Genomic DNA, 11,333 nt, shown 5'->3' with positions numbered 1-11,333 from the left:
AGCATGGCCTTTACAAGCTGAGTGTGGTTCCTGGGACCAGCCAGAAAACAGGACCCAGGCCCGTGGCCCAAGGAACCTAAATGAGCCTGGAAGCAGTTTCCTCTATCCACAGCCTCAGATGAGAAATCAGGAGGTCTGGATGCCACCTTGGCTTCAGCCCTGCGAGACTCTGAGCAGAGAATCCCACCACCCTGTGGCTGGCCTCCAACCTACAGAACTGGGTGGCAATAAATGGGTGCCGCTTTAGTGCCTCAGTCTGTGATAATTTGTCATGCAGAAAGAGAAAATCAGTACATGCACCACTCACTGGGTTCCCTCCCCCAGGTGCACAGAGAAAAGAACAACTCATCCTGAATGGGAAACCTGGAAAATCTAGGGGAACAGAGAGACCAATAACACACAATCCCACTATGTTGGAAGCTGCTGTAACAGAAATGAGTGCCACGTGCAGAAGCCAGGTAGAGCACTTAGAAAATTGAGTCAGGAAGAGGCCGTACAAACATTTCAGGTCACTGGTAACCTTTGTAGGAGATTAGTACAGCATTCAGGCATCCCACTTGGTATGGTTATTATGGCTGGGTGGGGCTTGGGGGAGTACAGGTCTCTGGACATGCTCTCTCTTGCCATAACCTTTAGTGTTTAGTGAAGGAAGGAGATGGGACTTTCCAGGAAAGTCTGTCACATCCAAGTCTGGCTCTCTAGGAAAACTGCTTTCTATTGAGCAAGTACAGCTTTGCTCCACTAAGGAAAGAGGAGGCTCACTGGCCATGCAACTTTTACGATGGTTTACCAAATGTGCCTGGATAGTAAAGCTGAGAGCAGCCGTTAGTGATGTCATGTTTATATCACTCACAGTCACAGTCAGTTGTCCTCACACAGATGATCCTGTTCACACTTACAGATGCCCCCAGGGAAGGTCATTATTGAAGCCGCATTTGTAGTTGAGGAACTGAGCCTTAGAGAGGTCTTCACCCATCCATGTCTGCAGAGCTGTAGTGATGGAAAGTGACCCTCCTGTCACATCCTGGTGCTCTTTCCTCTCCAGTCAGCTCTGCTCCCTTTGCTGCTGCCCATGCCTGTGCCCAGATAGGACAGATTATTTCGTCACTAACATGACATGGCACACAGCACATGGGCAGAGAGGAAGCAGTTATTGCCAAGCCTTTAACAGATGGGAAGGGCCCACAGCCTTCCCACATGGAGCTGAGACAACCACCCAGATGCGCTCTGATGCGTGCCCTGATTATGAGGAAGCAGCCACCATATGTTTACCTGCCACTGAAGCTTGCTCTGCAGTGTCTGATTGCAGCCCTTGGAGCCCATGGTGGGGAGCACCTGCCAGCTGCATTCAGAGAGGCTGCTCTGTGATGGGCCCAGCAGTGGCAGCAGGCAAAGAGGAGATAAGGAAGGTGCTGTTCTGATTCACAGGTGCCAACTCTGACCTAAACTCCATGTAGGTGGAGGGTGGCTAGGTGGGAGGAGGAGAGGCCAGGACACAGATACCTCAACAACAGGAAGACTAAAGCATTTCAGAAATTACTTTCCTTATAGTCTTCCTTTTTTTAAAAAATAATAAATGTATTTTTTATTGGTGTTCAATTTGCCAACATACAGAATAAACACCCAGTGCTCATCCCGTCAAGTGCCCCCCTGAGTGCCCGTCACCCAGGCACCCCCACCCCCCTCCCTCCTCCCCTTCCACCACCCCTAGTTCGTTTCCCAGAGTTAGGAGTCTTTATGTTCTGTCTCCCTTTCTGATATCTCCCACACATTTCTTCTCCCTTCCCTTATATTCCCTTTCACTATTATTTATATTCCCCAAATGAATGAGAACATACACTGTTTGTCCTTCTCCGATTGACTTACTTCACTCAGCATAATACCCTCCAGTTCCATCCACGTTGAAGCAAATGGTGGGTATTTGTCGTTTGTAATGGCTGAGGAATATTCCATTGTATACAGAGACCACATCTTCCTTATCCATCATCTTTCGATGGACACCGAGGCTCCTTCCACAGTTTGGCTATTGTGGACATTGCTGCTAGAAACATCGGGGTGCGGGTGTCCCGGCGTTTCATTGCATCTGAATCTTTGGGGTCAATCCCCAGCAGTGCAATTGCTGGGTCGTAGGGCAGGTCTATTTTTAACTCTTTGAGGAACCTCCACACAGTTTTCCAGAGTGGCTGCACCAGTTCACATTCCCACCAACAGTGTAAGAAGGTTCCCCTTTCTCCGCATCCTCTCCAATATTTGTGGTTTCCTGCCTTGTTAATTTTCCCCATTCTCACTGGTGTGAAGTGGGATCTCATTGTGGTTTTTGGCTAAGATCAAGTGTAGTATCTGTTCTTATCAGCCTTATAGTCTTCCTTATGCTTATTCCTTTACTCACACTCAGGTGTCTCTGCTACCCAGATGGGAATTCTCAGCTATTTGGTCCATGCCTTGTAAATGAATACTGTTTAGCATGTCTCTAAGCTGTCACAGAAAGCAACTTTTAATAACCTCAAGCTCTTAAACACTTGTGAATTTGCACAGTGACACCTTGGGCCCAGTTTTCACTCTGCTAAGTGGGAAGACATAGGTGGAACAGTGGCTCTTCTTTTAGATGAGGAGATGTGTGTTCCAGGTTAGGGGCATTCCATAATCCTGGGCTAAGACCTTCACAGAACAGGTGAACCAGAGTGGATGTGGGAGATGCCGTCAAGTGTTCATCCTTGGGGAAGCCTTTTTGAGCCCCTCACTGGGGAAGTGTGAAGATAGAGAGGTGTTTAAACAACTCCAGTGAAGAGCACTGCACTGGCTGGCTGGTCCACCCAGATTAGCAGCAGGGGAGCCTTTCCTGATGGAGGAGACATGGCATTTTCTTTCTTGGGTTGTTCTTTATCCTTTTCAGCCTCACTCACTGGAAAGACTGCATGTTTAATTTCCAACTTAAACTAAGTTGAGTCCTAGTGCTCTCTGCATAACTAATGCATGGCCAATCTTTCTCAGTCTCAGTTCCTACACCCACATAGTAGGGACACTACCTCAAGGTTGTTATGAGAATAATCAAGGTGATCACCCAGATAGCAACCACATACGTTGCATAGCAAATGATTTATTTATTAGATAGTAGATTATCGATTATCATAGTACGTGATAAAATAATAATACCTCTGTGTCCTGCCTTTATGGCCACACTACCCTCTTCCTCTTAGCTGGGTGAGTAGAGAAAAACAACCACAAAACAGTCTTAATTACAAACAACATTGCATTTGAGGGCTATGTGGAGAAAGGCTCCACCCTTACAGATGACTGTTGGAGCTACATGTGGCCTGGACTTACCCTGGAATCTGGGTTCCTATCTCCCACCTGGACTCCCATCCAGGAAAAAGGAGGTGTGAAGCTTCCTACTCCCCAGCACCATGCATGCCTTGCACACAGAACAAGTTGTTACTGCTGTTAGAGATAACACTGGCATTGTCTCCCCCGTGAGTTCCACAACTATGAGTTCGCTCTCCTCTGGCTCCAGCCCTCTGGCATACCCTCACAGCGCAGTTGACGAATAGCCTCAACTCTGCACAGTGGGGCTTTGAGGAAACACTTTCTGAACTGCTGTGGCAGATCGTACTTTCCAAAAATGTGGCTTAGTACTCATAGTACATAGTACTCACTGCAGTGCTCACTGTGGTTTCGGGCAGGACTTTGACTATGGGCAAGGAATGCTGCAAAACTTAACACAGTATCAGAGGAGGCACAGCCTATTTCTGAACTCTTGGATAGTCACTCTTGAAGCAGCCATCATGCAGTGAGGAAGCCAAGCAGCTCCACGGAGAGGCCACGTGCTCCAGTCACAGCCTCACTCTCTCACCAGACAGGTAAGGGGCAAGCTGGCAGGTGATTCCATCTCCCAGCCTTGGAGATGTCCCCACTGAAGTACTACGGAGACAAACTGACTCACTGCATCCTGTACTAATTACAGATTTGTGAACAACCTGAAGAGTGTCATTTCATTACACTACTAAGTTTTGAGGAAGTATATTCTTCAGCAACAGGTGACTGGAATACCTGCCCTTGGTAAGTGAGAGCAAACTATTAACATTTTCAAGCTTTTGAAAGACAGTGCCAGGCATAGAAGAGATGCTCAGTTACTGTTTGTTGAATGAATGAATGAATGAATGAATGAGCTAACTATTCATAACTGCTATCCCTCAGAGTTACAACTAAGTGGATGGATATTATTATACCCTGTCCTCCAACCTCTGCCTATCAGAGAGCAACATCTATAGTATGGATAGGATGGAGGAAGTATCCACTCCAAGAAAGTTGACTTATAGGGCAAAGAATACCCCCTGATTATTACCAAACACATTGTTATCTAACCAAAATTGTTACATTACTCTGCTGTTTTTTCAAGACCTACTTTGCGGGTTGGGCAGAGAATGTGGGATTTGGTAGTAACAGAAAAGGCATAAAATTTGAGCTGAATCCTCCATAAACTGGTGGTTAGTTACTTCAGCTCTGACCCCTAATCCCTTCCTTCATAAAATACAAAGGAATGTAGATCAAGTGTTAAGCATCACCCAGGCATGAGGTCAATTCTCAGCAAATGATAGATATTATTTTTTTTTGAACGGTAGGTGGCTTCAATAAAAAATGACCATGGCTCAGATTTCTTGGTGTTAATATTGGTAGAGATGGCATTTAGCTTCAGCAGCTCTGTATGATAACAATTACATGAGGAAAACCAGAGACTTTTTTTGCTCTTGGGTGGAAATAATTTCCGTTGGACCATGGGGTACAGCAAGACTTTTTAGTTTTTATTTTAATTTTATTCCAGATGTGGTGTAGTTCAGAATTTTTCTCTCCCACACAGTATGTTTTTTTTTTCTCATATGTAGGCAGTACTGATTTATAAGCTCTGCCCTACTTGCTTCCTGTTCAACCTGGGTTGCCAGAGAGCATCTTGTGTCTGCTGCCCTCACTTTATTAATAAATCATTAAGTATTGATCACTCAAAATAAAGAAAAGTTTTGAATATAAAAAAATAAACAGGAAAAGTGGCCAACTGAATAATCTCGGATGGTGATTTTTCAAGGTGTGGCTAGTATATCCTATCTCAGACTATCGAAAAGCTCAACTGACAAAATAGAGGAACTGAGCATTCATGTGGATGGAATAACCCTGCTCTAAGATTGTTCCAAGTCAATGTCCTCAACTCCAAAAGAAGAGATTTGGGAATTGACACTCTACTGTCTGCAAAACCACATGATCTCTGGTGGTAGTTTATGCCAAACCTTTCTCATTATACGATGCAGAAAAATGCTCTGGTTTATTCACATGCTAAGTGAGAAAAGTAGGGATACAAAACACATATGCAAGAGATGTGCACATAACGCCTTTAAAAAACAAATGGCTAGGAAGAGAAGAAACAGATCAGAAGTGGTTCACATTTAATAGTGGTTGTTTTGTGGTATGGAGACTCATGAATGTTTATTTAAAAATCTGTTTTCTAAGTCGTTTGTTGTTTTGTTGTTGTCCTGACATGAGAAGTCAGACTTTTCTCACATTACATCAGGCTCCCCACACTTGCACTGGGCAATGCCTGTACCCTACAACCACCTGTGTTGGTTTCTCTTAGCTTTGTGGGTCTGGATATGCCACAGGCATTTCCATATTGTAAGAAAGGAACTGCACTTTTTTTTTTGTTTGTTTTGTTTTGTTTTTTTGGAACTGCTCTTTTGATCTGACAGTGACTGCTTCAGACCTCAGGCCTTGAGGAGGAGTGTGAAATTATCACATAAGGCTGCCACAGTGAAGTCCTTGTCCTGTGGCTTCGTGGTTTCTTCTTATGGAGTGGCTTCACCTCTGGGATGAGAGCTACTTTCAGGCTCTGGAATTCTCTCTTCACTCTGAAGATTGCACAGAGCCAACTGTTCCTTTTAAATCTTGCAGCAGACCTTTGGCCAGGAACAATAAAAGTCTCACTTAGAGAAGCGACCAATGCCCAAAGGAAAAGGAAAACATACACTTTACTGCAGTCACTAGCAGAAGTGGTTAAAGAGGACATGTGAGGCTGGGGTGAGGTTAGGACATAACACTGTGGCTTTCCCAATGGCAGACAGAAAACAGGGGCTCCTGCTTGGGAACCCATCTTTTGGTGATGAGTTCTGTCATTCTGGGGAAATGGACAGAGAAGAAAAACACTGGGCCAGGGAGCCAAGCACGATAAAGAGGCTGCTAAGCTGGCTTCCTACACACTCTTGAATAGTTTTCAATGTGAATGACATGGCAGGAGCAGACAGCAAAGACCTACCCAGAAGAATCAGCAGTTCACACCATTTCTTCTAGTATAGTAGCATCCTGACATGCCAGTCACTGCAGTAAGTACTTGTGGGTCTCCCAAAACACAAGGCAAACCCTTTCTGGTTTGCTCATTCACAAACCGGAGTCTTCATCTCTGTAGCCCTAGATACCCACCTAAACTCAGATAAAGGCCCATCTAAAGAGATAAATACCTATCTAAACCCAGAAACTCATTTCCCAGCATCCTTGGCAGCTGGGAGGGATCTCATAACTCAGTTCTGCCAATGAGAGGTAAGGTGAAGATTGGCTGCAGAATTTTGGGAGGAGGGGGGAAGGAATATCCTCCCTAATTAAAGGAGAAAGACAAGAAGGATCCTTTTTCTGCTGCCTCATCCCTCACCTCACCCAAACCCTACTTCCTTTCTTTGGATATTGTTGTCTGGAGTTGACCATGAGGCAAAGAGGAGTTTGGATGAAAATCTCAAACCCTGAGGATGGCATAATAGAAGTATAAAGAGAACTGGAACCATGCAGTGAGCGCTGGAGAACCAGGCAACCCCTTACTTATAAAGTGAGAGGAATCAGCTTGGTATTTTAACTACTTTCAGTTGTGGGGCGCCTGGGTAGCTCAGTCAGTGAAGCATCGGACTCTTGATTTTGGCTCAGGTCATGAGATTGAGCTCCACATTGGTTCTACCCTGGACCTTGGAACATGCTTAGGATTCTCTCTCTATCTGCCCTTCCCTCAATGCTTGTGTACACTCACGCATGTACCCTTGCTTGCTCTCTCTCTCTCAAAAAAAAAATAAGTAAACTATTTTTAGTTGTGAATTCTGGTCCTTGCAGGAAAATACATACTACTTAATGTGATATAACTTAACTAGTACTGCCTTTTTGAAAATATATTGAAAGAATCTGGATCCTTCTTTTAACAAAAGATGCATGAAATGTAAAGCATATGGAAATTCAGCTTATTACCTTATACAGTCAAACTTTTATAGGAAAAGTACACTTGCCAATAAAAGTATAAAGAAGGTTTTTATTAATAAATTACACTTGCAATTGTAACAACATTTCCTTTTCTTACATGTTTTTATTAATAAATTACACTTGCAATTGTAACAACATTTCCTTTTCTTACAATAATTTCATGACACTTGTGCAAAGGCATTTGGTAGATATGCAAAAACATGAGGTAGTCCAGAGAACTTTTCCTTGAAGGGCCAAAAATAAATATTTTAGACTCTGTGGACCAGAGTGTCCCTGAGCTGCTCATCTCTGTTCTTCTAGTCAAAGAGGCTATAGACAATATATAAATAAATGAGACTGGTGTGTCCCAGTGAAATTTTATTTACAAGGACAGGTAGCAGTTGGATTTGGCCTGCTAGCTCCAGAGATAGGATTCTAGAAAAACAAAAGCAACTGACATTCATCAAGAGTTGGGAACCATTGAAAGTTTTACATATATTTACCTACTTTTATCTTCATAGGAACTCCATAAAATAGATAGCAAACATTCAGAGAATTAACTAAATTGTCCAATATTACATGCTTAGTAAATGACAGAGTTGTAATTCAAACTCAAAGCTCCAAGCATCATACCATGTTTTCTGCTCATTTTGGAGAATTTATGTTCCCTACCCCCAGAAATGATATAATATGACCAATGACATATTTAAAACAGGTATCCAAAAACATATTTCATGATTTCTCTTAAGATGGACACTGATGCTTGCACTTCTCCCACATACCTGCTAAAACTATTGCTTTGCTTGAGGAGGAGGGAACACTTATAGGCAGGTAAAGGAACTAGGGGTCTGGTATCCAGCTTAAGCACCTGCAGATTTGCACCGAGTATGGTTTGAAATGCTGTGGTGGAGGGAGTCTCCATCAGTCTGTGCATGGCAGTCAAAGGAAGCATGTACATGTGCACACGTATGCCACATAACCTCCGCTAGGTGGATAAAGTAATCCGTTGTTCAGCCACAATCAGATCAATGAACATTTGATTTATCTCCAATTTCCAACTTAATATAAACCAAGTTGCAGTGACATCCTATTTGCATTTATCTTTCCTTACCTGCAGGAGTTGCTAGGGCCCTAACACTATTCAACGTGCTGCATGGATTTATACTGCCAAGGAGAATTCTGATTTCTCTCTCTTTTGGTTGTGGGGTGGGTAGAGGCCAGGCTCTCATGGTTTACTTTGAGGCCTTTTATTAGACTCAGATTCTGTGCTTCTGGACACAGAATCTCACAAACAATGTCTCACATTAATAACATTTAAGTTTTATTTTCTTCTGCCCTTAAAACCATTGAAAGCTCCCTAGAGAAGGGAAAAGGGCAAAAGCAAAGTGTTACCACCAGCAGCAGGGAGAGTTTGTCAGCCATAGGGTCAAGGGCAGAAAGGCCTTGCAAGAATTAAAAGCAATTCTCCCCCTCAGATGCTCACCTGCATCTACCTAGATTGGGCGTATCTCTGGGATTTTAGCTCCTCCAGCATCAACTCAGCTGCTCTGACCCTTGTGTGTGAGTGCATATGTGCATGCACACATATGTTTTTGTTGTAAAATTTAATTTATTTTATTTCATTTTTATATATTCATACATTTACACACTATGAAAGAATAAGACTTTATATAATGTTTAATCAATGCCTATTATTAATAATTGAATAATCTTTCACTCTGATTGTTGTGCCCAAGATTGCGAATCTGAGAAACCACCAAGGAGCCGACACCTATGCAAGTACACGAGGGTTTATTTACAAGCTCGGGCTTGGGTCCAAGTATACTCCACACAGCAGAGCAGGGGCTTGGACCCCGAAGTGGGTTGCAGCTGGGTTTTTTTATGGGCTGGTCTAGGAGATTTTCAGAAGGGGTGGAGGAATTTTTTTTCCCATTCCAATTTGGGGGGAAAGGGTGGGGGAGTTTCTTAAGATCTGATATGGGATTCTCTGAGCTCTGTTGTCTCTCTGATATGGGATTTCCAGCTGAGGGCATTCTGAGCTTTGTTCTCATTCTAATATGGGGCTTAACTGAAGTAAGGTAAAGTTCAGGTCTTATTCACAGGGGCCTAAGATGGCTGTACTTGTGCTAATGCTAAACTTAAGGTGGAATGGCCTTAATTTTTCTCGGCCTCCACATCACCGGGATGGTCCAGGATAATCTCCCTATTTCAAGGTCAATAACCTTAATCATGTCTGTGAAGTTCCTTCTGCCATGTAAGTTAATAGAATCCTGGGAGTAGGATGGGTGCATTTGAGGGGCTAGTATTCCCCTTGCCACAAATTGGAGTGGATTTTCCAAAATATAATGTATGGAACAATCCATCTTTCCCTGACTGTCCCAAATATCATGTGTATATCATATACAGATCCTGTACTATCTATTCTCTTTCTTTCATCTATTTATTTGACTCGGTATCAGCACCACACAGCTTTAATTACTGTAACTTTATATCCTGCTTCGTATCTGGTAGGGCAAATATCTCATTAATAATAATATGATAAAAATCTTATTATTCTTTTATATTATCTTTTATATTATATTATATCATTAATTTAAAGACATCTTAGGTTCAAGGTTCATTACAAATTATCACAGGATTTTGATAAGTATTATTAGACTTTAATGATTCATTTAAGGGTATTTGTATTTTTATAGGATTGGGGTTCCCCTTATAGGGACATGGCACAAACTACATCTATTCCTTTTTTTTTTTATGTTACTCTGTAAACTCTGTAAAAGTATTTATGGATATGTGTGGCTATGGATTTTTGTAACCAACAATCTATGCACTTCTCAGTTTGTTTGTTTCCTAGGTATTTCATTATGTTTCCACTCTTCTGAATGCAATCTCTCTCTCTCTCTCTCTCTCTTTCTTTTTTCCTTATCACTTCCAGCAAGCTGCCTCTTTCAATCTCCTTATTAGTTCCACCACTTGGTCAACTTTTCTATTGGAGTTTTTATGTAGACAAATATTTGGAGTTCGAATTTCAGAAACAAAAATTAAGATTGTTAATCATTTCCTCTCCATTAAACAGTTCTGCCTTAGGGCTTTTTCAGAGTCAAGGAAAAAGGCAGTGTTAAATAATTTCTTTAAAAGAATGTGCCTTCTTCGTACTCCCAATTTATTCAGGAAAACATAAGATGGGAAATAAGGAAAATAACTTTTGTAAAGTCAGAGCAGGACAGACATTCCTGTCCTCAGGGAACCTCAAGGTGGATGATCTGCTCCCCGTGGTTATCCCTTCACATTTCCCAGGGCTCTTGTTAGAACCCAGCTTAGGACTCATTCTTGCTGGGGAGAGTCCTCCTATTTTATCCTCTCTGGACATCTTAGCTCTGTCCTCACGCATCCTGAGTATAGTTAGAAGACATAAGTATGTTATTACTGTACCTCATGCTGTTATGTAATAGCAAGAATCCATGTATTCTGGGTTCCTTGATAATTGACAATGCATTTCATTCCAACTGGTAGCCTCCCTGTATCTCAGCACACTGTAAACTATGATTCTATTCAGTCACTTAGCAGCTGGTGGTCAGAACATTTTGTTGCCTTTGCTTTCAGCAAACTTGCAAAAAGGAAAATTCAGCCAGTGCTTAAGAGGAAGGAGTAAGACGGATTTCTTAGGAGGTAGCTGAACACAAGAGAAGAGGTCTTGTGTTCTCAGGTTGATCTCCTCTACTGATTGTGGAAAATATACAGTTTCTTTTCCCTTTTTTTGCTCTTCTTTCTGGAAGAATGTTTCCTGGTTGTGTTTGTATGACTCTCTTAATTATTGCCCATTCTGCTCTTATAGACATACATACATATGTATGACCATGTATAAAAATTGTTAGCAATAATGTTTTAAATTTTGTCAGCCTCTTTCTTGTTCTCTGCTCTTTTTTTCATTATCAGTTTGTTCTTGTTTTATGAGTGCAATGTCTTTATTGTTCTGATCACCAATGAGAAGTGCTTTTAGGTTGATTTGCTACTTACCTTTAACATTGTTTCAATGAGTTCTTTTGATTAAGCTTGATTCTACTTTGAGCAATAAGATA

Source organism: Nyctereutes procyonoides, unplaced genomic scaffold (genome assembly GCF_905146905.1).
Source record: "Nyctereutes procyonoides isolate TBG_1078 unplaced genomic scaffold, NYPRO_anot_genome, whole genome shotgun sequence".
In the NCBI taxonomy this organism is placed as follows: domain Eukaryota; kingdom Metazoa; phylum Chordata; class Mammalia; order Carnivora; family Canidae; genus Nyctereutes; species Nyctereutes procyonoides.
The sequence above is the reverse complement of the archived record's forward strand: the minus strand, read 5'-3'. Positions refer to the sequence as shown.